The sequence below is a fragment of the Plecotus auritus genome (assembly GCF_963455305.1).
Source record: "Plecotus auritus genome assembly, chromosome: 5".
Lineage (NCBI taxonomy): Eukaryota > Metazoa > Chordata > Mammalia > Chiroptera > Vespertilionidae > Plecotus > Plecotus auritus.
This window is the reverse complement of record NC_137776.1, coordinates 123,792,333-123,804,392: the sequence shown is the minus strand read 5'-3', so window position 1 is coordinate 123,804,392 and position 12,060 is coordinate 123,792,333. Positions and strand designations below refer to the sequence as shown.

The 12,060-nt window shown below is 44.1% G+C and overlaps 1 pseudogene across 1 annotated transcript; it reads right to left on the bottom strand.

The window, feature by feature from the left end:
• Nucleotides 1-1,273: 1,273 nt before the first annotated feature.
• On the bottom strand, nucleotides 1,274-4,360 carry LOC308248312 (rho GTPase-activating protein 20-like; annotated as a pseudogene). Its single transcript has one exon. The product of its transcript is annotated as a rho GTPase-activating protein 20-like (transcript).
• Nucleotides 4,361-12,060: the final 7,700 nt, after the last annotated feature.

Sequence of the window (12,060 nt, the reverse complement as noted above, 5' to 3'; positions counted from 1 at the left end):
TTAACTAGAGAAGAAATTTCTTCCAGAAAGGCACTGCAAGTTGAGAGCTTCATTCACAACTTGGGGTTTAGACAACAGTAGTGCCCCAAGGGTAAGGGAAATCCCTGTGGCCTTTATAAGCCACAAAAGTTGCATATGGACACTCAGGAGTCTAACTATAGGAGTGGTCAGTTACAAGTTGACATCTACTTCACATCTGTGACTGAGATAGCCAGGCCATGAAGGAGTTTTTTGGACCCAGAGTTCTAAACGCTAATGCTATAATGCCTAGGGCTAAGAGGACCATGTACCCTAGAGGTTAGGTAGCACCAATAGCTAATACTAAAAAACTTCTTATATTTTACAGAAAACATTACTTTTTTCCCCTATAACTGAGAAGTGCCACATTTAGGACAACAGGGAAAGAGCATTTGACACAAAAGTTTCCTGGTGGCTCAGAAAAACAATTTGGAATAATCTAGTTTATGGGAGAAAGGTCCATCTAATGGTGGACTAGAGAGACCCAATGGATTCTAAGCAACTTCTTATAAGTTAAAATGAAGGAACATGTATATCCATCTCTGACTCTATTCCTTCATACTGCTTGGCAGGTGATCAACCAGGAGATGTACCAGTGTAACCTTTAAGGTGAGAGAGGAGAAATGTCTATGTATATGAAACAAACCTGGCATAAACTATCTGTAAACCTTGAATCACTGGGAACAAATAAATGCAAAAAAAACCTGGAGGTGAGGACATCCAAATCCAGTGATTGCAAAGAAGGCCGGCCTGACAGCCAAGACGCCTTCTCTCTCTGCTAGTATCCCTACAATCACGTGACAGGATCAATCTCATCTATAATAATAAAAGCATAATATGCTAATTAGACCGATGTCCTTTTGGACGACCTTCCAGACAAAGCCAGGGCTGGGAGGAAAGCCTGGGTCCCAGGTGCCTGACAGTGGTCTGAGACAAGCCCGGGTCCCGGGTGCCAGAGGGAAGCTAGTGCCGGCAGCCGGGGGAAGGAAGGCCTACTCATGCATGAATTTCGTGCATCAGGCTTCTAGGACTCTAATAAGGAAAAGCCTCCCAAACACTTAGGTGATGCAATTGTTTAGTCTAAACATTTTGCCAAATGGTCTCAATAAAGAGAAACATTTTCTTGACTTAAGTATTAGCAATTATTATTTTTATGTTCCCTATCCCGGATATTTTATACAAAAAAAGTCAAAATTATTATCTTGATGTCATTATTAGCCCACTTTCAGTTCTTCCAGACATCAGCTTCATGTGGTTAAATGTCTTTGGTTGAATGTTTGTTCCCAACATCACTAACTACTGTAGGTCCCGAGTCTGGGCTAAACAGACCATCCACAATCAAAGAGCGGGGTGAGGATCTCGCACAAGGCAGAGTACCAGGAGGGCACTGCCCGCGATGCTTTCCTTCCTGGTGGAACTTCATACAAAGCGTGAGGCTGGCTTCCTCTAGGGGCATGTCTTTCTGTTTCTCTCGCAGGGAGCTGGCTTCTGGAACACCAGAAGTGTGGGGGAGTTGGCTCCAGGGTTCTTTCAGAGAAACTATTTTCCTTCAATCTGGATGCCCTGGCTTTCCTTTTGAGGGGCCAGTTTTTCAAAGTGGACAAACAATTTCTCCACCGTGCGCTGGGTGAAGAGCCACAGAATGCATTTGTGAATGACCTTCTACAGTGTCATTTTTCGTATAAGCTGGGCAGCTGCTGGTCTGCCCGGAGGAGGTACCAGGCATTCGAGAAATGAGACTGGAACTGCAAAAGTCAGAAGAAAGTTCTGCCTGCTTGCTTTGAGCCTGAAAAGTGTCATCATTGGAGAGGAAGTTTAGGTGGGCGTCAATATGGAATGGGCAGCAATCTGAGCAAAAGCACAGTCTTGGGAGCTCACTGATCAGCCGGATGGGGAAGTGCCTGGGAGGACAAGCAAATGCTTAATCTTGAGGGTCAAGTCTTCTTAGTGTGTTGCTCTGAGGCACTCCTCTTGCCCACCTTGTCCCCCATGACTGAACTCTGCTTAATAAGCGTTTGCCCTTCCATTTGCAAAGACTTGGGCCGTTTGAGATGATCCTCCTCTCCACATAAGTGAACTGCTTCGTAGTCAGTTTTCTTTTGTTTCTTTGAAACCATTCTCCTGAGATAGCTCGGTTTGCAGGGCTGGTCATCAACGTTGAGCTCTGAGCAGCGCTGCTGCCTCTTTGAACTCTTGAGAGCATCCGTTGTGTGCGGAAGGGCGTCTCCTGATGTATCTGAATTGAAGGGCTGGCTCCTGGGATGATCATGTGAGGGCGTGTGACTGCAAGATGCCATAGAAATGGCCGCTGGCTTGGATTCAAGGAGAAGCTTCACATGATTTCCTTCATTACCAAACAATCTTTCCTTCTTAGCATTTGTATTAGGGGCACTTTTCTTGGTATCAGTGCCTGTAACTAAACTCTGTTTAAGATACGTCTTACCCTCTTCCGGTAGGGGTTGATTCTGCTTCAGATGGTCCTCATCTTTTTGTGAGAGAATCGCCTCACAGCTGGACTTGCATAGCCTTTCCTGCCTGAGAGAGGAAAGCTTTGAATCTAGATAGCTGGTGCTGGGCTCCGAGCAGCGCTGATGTTGACTCGGGCTTTCTGGAGCATCTGCTGCAGCTGAGAACAAGCTGGGTGTGGTCATGCCAGACAGGGGCCCAGCGGGGTCCTGCAGTGTGGGCTCTCTGTACAGTACCATAACGGTGATGGGCTTGGATTCAAGAGCCCATTCCTTTTGAACGTCTTCGTGTTTAGAACGGTCTAAGTCAAAGTCGCTCAGGGTTAAAAGACCAGCCACCGCAGGCTGGTCAAGGTCATCATCACTAGGGGTCAAGGCAGAGTCCATGCTTCTGCTCCCCTGACCGAGGTTCTTCACCAAGTCACCACACGGGGCCTCAGCATCCGCATCCGCTCACCTTCCAAGCTGTCATTACAGAAGTCAGTCATTTGTAAGCAAGAGATGTGGGAGGCATTCTTAGTATCACATCTCGCGGAAACCTCTCCGAAGAGGGAAGTAGTTTCTTCTTCAAATATTAGACAGCAATTTTCAATCAGAAATTGAATAAGCAGAGTAACCTTATTTATAAATTCATTTTCTAGTTCTGGGCTGGAGGAAGTAGGAGGCCAAAGAATGCTTGTAGCGATGCCCACTGCTACGTTATATGTCGTCATCTGATTGGATGAGGAGTGTTGCTCAATGTTGCGTAAGACCCCAAAAAGGTACCGTAGGAGGACAACATTGGCTCTCGAAAGCTGGTCAACAGCCTTTGAATTGTATTTCTTTTCTCGTCATCATTTCCTTGATCCATGACACAGACCCAGTGATGACAGAGATCTGATGAGAAAATACTACCAGGAATATTTCACAGAAAATCCTTTAAAACTGATGCTATCACAAAAACAGACTCACTACAGAATTCAGTTTCTCCTTCAGTTCTCTGCAAGATTTCACGTTGGCTGACAGTCTGAAGATGCCTTTCGTGAGGGGTCCTTTTTGATCAAGAATGAAAAGCATATCTGAGACAGGTTTGGGCAGATTGTCATTCTCACAGATACTTGGCAGAGACACTCCAAAGAGCTGTCCTGGCGTAGGAGAGGTTGGTGACATGGGCAAGTTACCCGGGCGAGTGCTAGAACCCCGCTTTATGCTACACCATTTCCTTTTAAATGTCTTCTGACCTGACTCGCTCAGCTGCTGGGCAGCAGCCAGGTGTCTGGGCTGCAGGGTGAACTGACACCGCCTCTCCCGGGGCAGCTGTTCCATGAGGAAGAGCTCCCGGAGGACGGAAGGGCTGAATTCCTTATTGTTATAGTTTTAGAACAGGCACAGTCCCCAATGTCCTTGTTGAAGATTTTGAGGGGAATGCTCTTCGGACAGTCCTCCTCTAGACTGAGGCATCGCTGGAGGAGGGAGAGCCATTTGCCCTTCTGCTCTGGGGAACAGACAGTGGCCACAAAGTTCACTGTGGGTCAGCCCAGGACAAACGATCTCATGGCATCGGTACTGCCTTCTCCCACTTCATCCACACAGCTTGCTGCCCACATGTCACTCTATTTTATTAATTTTTTCCTCTTGAAGTTGTTGTTATATTTGATTTTGGCCACAACCAACAGGTCATTGAACAGGAAGAGGTGCCCCTCCCACCTCTGCTGGCCTCTCTTGAGTTCTACCAGGCCATCAAGTAGCAGGGCGCTATCAGGGCACAGGAAGGATGACAGAAACGCAGGCGTGTCCACACCAGCAGGAGGCCTTCCTTGGCAGCAGGCTGTTTTTTGCAGGGCATTATCAAGAGTAAGAGATGGAGCCCGCCTCCTCCTTCCCACTAGTGCTTTCATTCTCCTCATGGCTGGTTGCTGAGTCCCGCGGGGCACCACAGCTCTGATGACTTCTGCAGACCCAGGGGTCCAGCACCTGCGGGGCTGGGAAAGGCAATGTCCCACCTTGGCCCCGCCCCCCGCTGGGGACTGGGCTGCCTGCCTACCGGGTGGTGGATGGAGAGGAGAGCGGAGGCTGCTGGGTCGCTCAGACGTGTTAGACTCACACACAGAGAGTTCGCAGAGTACAGAGTTCGGGGAGATGTGGGAGAAGACCAAGGGTGCTGGGGGGTGACCTAGCAGGTGGCTTTGCCACTGACCTGAGGGCGGGTAAAATGGGAAGTTCTAGAATTAGAACATGGGGCCCCAAGAGCCACCAGAGTTAAATCCCCTTCTCGATGGTTTGAGTTCCCCCTCTCCTGTGAGGGGGGTGGGCAGGGGGGGAGGCGGCAGGCCAAGCAGGGCAGTGGCTGGTGGGGAGGGGGATCCAGCAGGTGTTCCTCCTCCTGCGGTATCTCTGCCAACTCAGTGCCCTCACTTTCTGGGAGTAGGGCCCCTCTGGTGTAGTCACCTGTCAGGCAGGAGGATCTCCCAGGCTTCCCCCTTAGAGTCTCCTGCTTTGCTGGCAGATGTGCCTGATCTCTCAGCTACAGCAGTCTCCATAAGTCAGCAGTGTCCCAGGCATTCATTTCATGTCCTCCCCCATCCCAACCCCCCACTCCCACAATCCCTCCCTGCCAGGGCAAATAGTAAAGTAGAAAGGCAGGATTCAGCCCTAAGCCAAGCACCCTCCAATCTGTTTTCATTTCTTTTGAGTAGAAATCTAGAAGTAGAATCACTGCGTCTTATGGTAAATGTATATTTAACTTTTAAAGAAATTTCCAAAATATTTTCCAAAGGGGCTTACCATAAAATCTTAGACTATCTGTTGGCATTGATGGGGAGCCATTAACAGGATTAAGATGAGGATTATCACAGCTAATTAATTCTTAAATCATCTACTTACACAATGAAGACTGACTTCTAAAAACCAAGATTGCGAAGGTCCCAGATAGAACATTACTGTAACCTTCTAGGTGGAAGATGAAGGCATGAACCACAAACTCTGAGAGGAAGGATGGACTCAGTAAATATTCAGGACATAAAATAAACAGGACTGTGTGACTGATTTGATATATAGGAGTGAAGCAGAGAATTCTGTGACCCCTAGGTTTCAGGCTTTAGCAGGTGGATGAATACCAATGAACAGAACTCTAGGCTGAGCACTGACAGGCGCACCATTCTGCTTCCACCCTAAGCTGGGAGGTCTGCTGCCTGCACTGGGGCCGATTCCCCCTGGAGACTCACAGCTTGCAGGCTCATGCTGAAGTCAGAGAAGGAGAAAAGGTGAAGGCACCACCCCCCACCCCGCCCCGGCTCATCCTACAAAGTCCTCTTTTGCTTTTTCACTCAGTGTGGTCCCCAGCCTTTAGGACCTCTCTGCCCGAAGGATGTTTGTAACAGGAAAGGCTGCTGCAATAGCTGGAGCGAATATTCCAGGAATGTCACTGCAGCCCACACCATGGAAGAGCTAACTTGCTTCCTTCCTTCCCAGGATGCTTTCAGGGTGTGCAAAGAAGCCACCGCCTTTAACATCCCATTTCCTACTCCCTCAATCAACTCTGTAACAAGAGCTCTATTTCCCACTCCTATGCAGATATACAGAACATTTGACAAACAACAGGTACAGTTCTTGCTTTCCTGCAGGCTTAGCGTTGCTCAAAGTTGTGCATTAAATTGGGGACAGGCTCTGTATATGATTCTAGCATCATGCCAAACTGGCGCTAATGGCTTCCTTTGCCTTCAAGTTTCTGTCTAGTGCTTTTCAACCATGTGGGAGACTTGCTATTGACTGACTTGACTGCTTGCAAAACTCTAATGAAACTATGCCAAAATGTAAAATATGGAAAGGACACAGGAAAAAAATATTCTTTTAGTTCTGCACAGGCTTGCTAATGAGCTGCTCATGAGTAGGAGGTGGTGAATACAGGGACTCTAAGAGGCTGTCCTCTTGTTTGTTCAAGTTGGACAAAAGAGGAAGGAATGGAGGAGTGCTTAGAGGAGACTTTTAAGAAGAGGCGGGTACCTTTTCTTATGACAAGGGAATAGTGGAGTCCAATATGTACCAAGAAGAGCCCAGTGACAACTGTTTCGAAGTCATTTGTCTTCAAACTCTGGGATGTAGAGAAGAATGAATTAATTTTAACAATTTTATTGAGATATAATTACTATGCCACAAAGTTTACCCATTTAAAGTTTACCCATTTAAAGTACATAACTCAATGATTTTAGTGCATTTATAGAGTTGTGTGATCATAACCTTAATGTAATTTTTAAACAGTTTTCTCATACCACAAAGGCACTGTGCACATTACTAGTTCCCTCCCACAACTCCATTAATGCTCCACCCCCTGACAACCACTAGTCTCCTTTCCATCTCTCTGGATTTATCTATTTTGGACCTTTCCTATAAATGAAATCTTATAATTATGTGCTCTTTTGTTTCTGGATCCTTTCACGTAGCATAATACTTTTAAGGTTCATCTATGTTGTAGCACTTATTGGTACTTAATTCCTCTTTTCAGTTGAGTGACATTTCATTGTATGGATAGAGTATATCTTGTTTATCCATTCATAAGTTTATGGACATTTTGTGCTGTTTTCCAGGTTGGGTAACCTGGGGCACATCATTTTACCTCTTAAGTTTCCTGACTTAAGAGGTTGATAATTAAAAGCTACCTCACAGGGAAGTTGTGAAGATTATGTTAGATAACTGAGTAGGCGCTTTGTCAACTGTAAAGTACTTCACCAACACACAAGTCATTACTCCACAAGCACTACTGCATGACCCTGTTACGTGAGAGTAACAAAGTGACAAGGAAATTCATGGACATGGTGACTATAACGTGGAGGCTTCCAAATTGCTTCTAACCAGGACTAACTTGTAGTAGAAGGAAGAAATACACACACGTTCTAAAATCCAGGCTGATTAAAGATTTGAGGTCCATTAACATATGAGACATCATTCCAGATGAGGATCTTTAAGAGCAAAATAATGTACCTGTGGGCACTGTTACTCCTTAAAGATGAATTCAAAATTTACATTTTAAACAGCAATGCTATGCGGTCTCCAGAAGTGACCTCTTAAGTTTTCCTATCAAATCAATTCATGTATTAGAATTCTGTGGAGTATTAGTTCACTGAGTTAGCTAACAGTAAGCAAGAAAATGTGTGAAGAAAGGGAAAACAACTCTGGCTATGTTGCTCAGCGGTTACAGTGTCGGCCCATGCACTAGGGTAGCGGATTTGATTTTTGGTCAGGGGCACATACCTGGGTTGCAGGTTCATTCCCTGGCTCTAGTTGGGGTGCATGTGGGAGGCAACCAATTGATGTGTTTCTCTCTTTTTCTCCCCCACTCCTTCCTCAGAATTGTGGTGTCTATAGGCAATAATACTTAGACATTTACTGGATGCTAGTTTCTGTACTTGATAGGCATTCTTTCACTTATTCCTCATAAAATGTTACGAGGTTGACTTCATTAATTTACCTACTTTACAAGTGAGGAAGCTGGGGATTTGTGAAATAATGAACTTTCCCAAGATGGCACAGCGGGTAAGTAGTAAGTGGCAGAGCTGTGATTTTAGCCTGTGTTGATTTAAAGGATTCCAAAGCTAATGCTGTTAAGTTCAGCCTATCTCCTGCCCATTCATCACACTTTCTTGTAATAGTCTTTTAAAATTTTTACTTGTAATAGACTATATTTTAGTTTTAGGTTCACAACGAAATTGAGGGGAAGGTCTAGAGAGTTCCCCTATATCCTCTGCTCCTACACATGCCTAGCAATTCCCATTATCAAACCTACATTGTCATATTATTATCACTCAAATCCCATAGTTTATCTTAGAGTTCACTCTTGGCATTGTACATTCTATCTGTTTTGACAAATGTCTAATGACATACACCAGCCATTATACTCTCGTATAGAACAGTTTCACTGCCCTAAAAGTCCTCTGTGCTTTGCCTACTCATTCCTCGAATTTCCTAACCTCTGGCAAACAGTGATATTTTTACTGTCTCCATAGCTTTGCCCTTTCCAAAAGGTCATATATTTGTATACTTGAGTGTCATATAATATATATAATAAAAGCCTAAGCTACCATTACGGCAAAATGACCAGAACAACCTGTCGCTATGATACACACTGACCACCAGGGGGCAGATGCTCAATGCAGGAGTTGCTCCCTGGTGGTCAGTGCGCTCCCACAGGAGGAGCGCTGCTCAGCCAGAATCCAGCCTCACAGCTGGTGAGCGCAGCAGTGGTGGCAGGAGCCTCTCCCACCTCTGCGGCAGCGCTAAGGAGCAGTGAGCCAAGCAGTGAGGAGCAGCGAACAGGCAGGCGGTAAGGAGTAAGGGGTCCCGGACTGCGAGAGGACGCAGGCCCAGCTGAGGGGACCCCCTCACACACACCAGTGCCCAAATTTTGTGCACTGGGCTTCTAGTGTCATATAACAGGTAGCCTTTTAAGGTCAGCTTCTTTCACTTAGTAATATCCATTTACATTTTACCATGTCTTAATAGCTCATTTCTTTTTAGTACTGAATGACAGTCCATTGTTTAATGTACCAGTTTATCCATTCACCTACTAAAGGACATCTTAGTTGCTTCCAAGTTTTAACAAGTATGAATGAAGCCACTATAAAAATCCCTGTGTGGGTTTTTGTGTGGATATATGTTTTCAACTCCTTGGGATAAATACCAAGGAGGATGATTGCTGGGTTGTATGGTAAGAGTATGTTTAGTTTAGTTTGTTTGTTTGTTTTTTAGTTTCTTTATTGATTAAGGTGTTGCATATGTGTCCTTATTCCCCCATTAGCACCCCCCAACCCCTCCACTCATGTCCTCACCCCCCTGATGTCTGTGTTCATTGGTTAGGCTTATATGCTAAATAGATACTTTTCGAAAGAAGACAGAAGGAAGGCCATGAGGCATATGAAAACATGCTCAAAGTCACTAATCATCCGTGAGATGCAAATCCAAGCGACAATGCGGTACCATCTCACACCTGTCAGAATGGCTATCATCAACAAATCAAACGACAGGCACTGGTGAGGATGCAGAGAAAAAGGAACCCTCGTGCACTGCTGGTGGGAATGCAGACTGGTGTAGCCACTTTGGAGAACAGTATGGAGTTTCCTCAAAAAGCTAAAAATGGAACTCCCATTTGACCCAGTGATCCCACTTCTGGGAATATATCCCAAGAATCTAGAAACACCAATCAGAAAGGATATATGCACCCCTATGTTCATAGAAGCACAATTCACCATAGCTAAGATTTGGAAACAGCCTAAGTGTCCATCAGCAGATGAGTAGAGTATGTTTAGTTTTGTAAGAAGCTGCCAAACTGTCTTCCAAAGTGGCTGTTCCAGTTTGCATTCCCACCAGCAATAAATGCTAATTTGTGTTGCCACATCTTCATCAGCATTTGGTGTTGCCATTGTTCTGGATTGTGGCCATTCTAATGGTGTATTTTAGTATCTCATTGTTGCTTTAATTTGCATTCCCTGATAATAGATGATGTGGAGCATCTTTTCATGTGCTTATTTGCCATCTGTATATCTTCTTTGGTGAGGTGTCTGCTAAGGTCTTTGACTCATTTTTTAATTGGTTGTTCATTTTCTTGTTGTTGAGATTTAAGAGTTCTTTTTGTATTTTGGAAAATATTCCTTTATAAGATATGTTTTTTTGCAAATATTTTTCTCCCAGTCCACAGCTTGTCTTTTGATTCTCTTGACAGTATCTTTCACAGAACGGAAGCTTTTCATTTTACTGAAGTCAAGATATCAATTATTTCTTTCATGATTGTGCCTTTGGTATTGTGTCTAAAAAGTCATCACGAAACCTAAGGTCATCTAGATGTTCTCCTGTGTTATCCTTTAGGAGTTTAATAGTTTTGCATGTTACATTCAGGTCTGCAATTCATTTTGAGTTAATTTTTGTGACGGGTGTAAGGTCTGTGTCTAGACTTATTTTCTTCTATGTGGGTGTCCAATTGTTCCAGCATCATTGGTTGAAGAAACTTTCTTTGCTCCATTGTATTACCTCTGCTCATTTGTCAAAGGTAAATTGACTGTATTTATGTGGGTTTATTCTGAGCTCTCTATTCTGTTCCAGTGAACAATTTGTTTATAAAAGTAAGATATTTTTCTCTCTGACTTTCTTCAAGATTTTCCCTTTATGTTTGATTGTCTGCAATGTAAATATGGTAGAGAGGGAGAGGTGTTTTTATTGATTTTAGAGATATAGGAAGGGAGGGAGAAAGAGAGAGAGAAAGAAACATCAATATGAGAAACATTGATCAGCTGCCTCCCATTCACACCACAACCAGAGATAGAACCCACAACCTGGGTATGTGCCCTGACCAGGAATCAACTCATGACCCTTTAGTGCAGAGGGCAACATTCCAAACAACTGAGCAACACCGGCCAAGGCTGTTTTTTTTTTTTTTTTTTACATTTATCCTACCGGGCATTCTCTGAGATTCCTGGATCTGTGGATTGGTGTCTGACATTATTTTGGGGAAAATTCTGTTATTATTGCTCCAAATATTACTTCTCTTCATTTTTCTCTTTTGGGTATTCCCATTACACGTGTTACAGTTTTTTTTTAGTTGTTCCACATTTAGTAAATATTCTATTCTGGTTGTTTTCAGTCTTTTTTCTCTTTGCTTTTCAGTTTTGACCGTTCCTATTGAAATATCCTCAAGCTTTAAGATTCTTTTCTCAGCCATGTCCAATTTATTCATAAATGCCCATCCAACGTATTCTTTTTTTCTGTTTTAAAGAGTTTGATCTCCCGTATTTCTTTTTTCATTACTTCTTAGAATTTCCATCTCTCTGCTTACATTGCCCATCTGTTCTTGCATGCTGTTTGCTTTCTCTATTACAGAGCTTAGCACATTAACTATAGTTGTTTTAACTTCATGGTCTGATCATCCCAGTATCCCTGCATATCTGCTTTGGTTCTAATGCCTGCTCTCTTCAAACTGTGTTTTTTGCCTTTTAGTATGCCTTATAATGTGTTTTTTTTTTTTTCATTAGAAGGAAGATATGGGTAAAAGGGACCACTGTCAATAGGCCTCTAGTGGTGTGGTGAGAATAATTCTGTGATAGGTCTCTGTTTCGGTGAACCAGTGCCTCTGGACCCCAAACTTCACAAGTGCTGCTCACCCCTTCACTTCATGGGAGAGGATGGGTAGAGTGGGTGGAGCTGAGTGTTTCCCTTCCTCCGTTCCGTTAGGCTCTGATAAAACCCCAGTGGGTTAGCCTCTGATTAAATAGTCTCTCCTGAGGGCAGACTTTATTAAGAACAGAATGCTCTGATGCATTTTTAAATGGCTTCTTTTTTTTTCTCCCACCTCGAAGCATGAGATTTTTCTTTGCTCTTCATTGTGAGAACCTAATTAAGCTCCTGGAAAGAAAACTCACAAAAACGTGGGGACCACCCCATGACTACGTCTTCTTGGGAGTTTTGACTATCAGACTTGTTCACATGGAGGCTGTAGTAACTCATCAATTCCAATTCCAGTTGTCCTCCATCGGTGCTGGTTCCCACGGAGGTTTCTGCTCACAGATTGCTGTCCCAGTCAATGTGATTCTCTGTGTTCACCTACCTCTCTTTAATT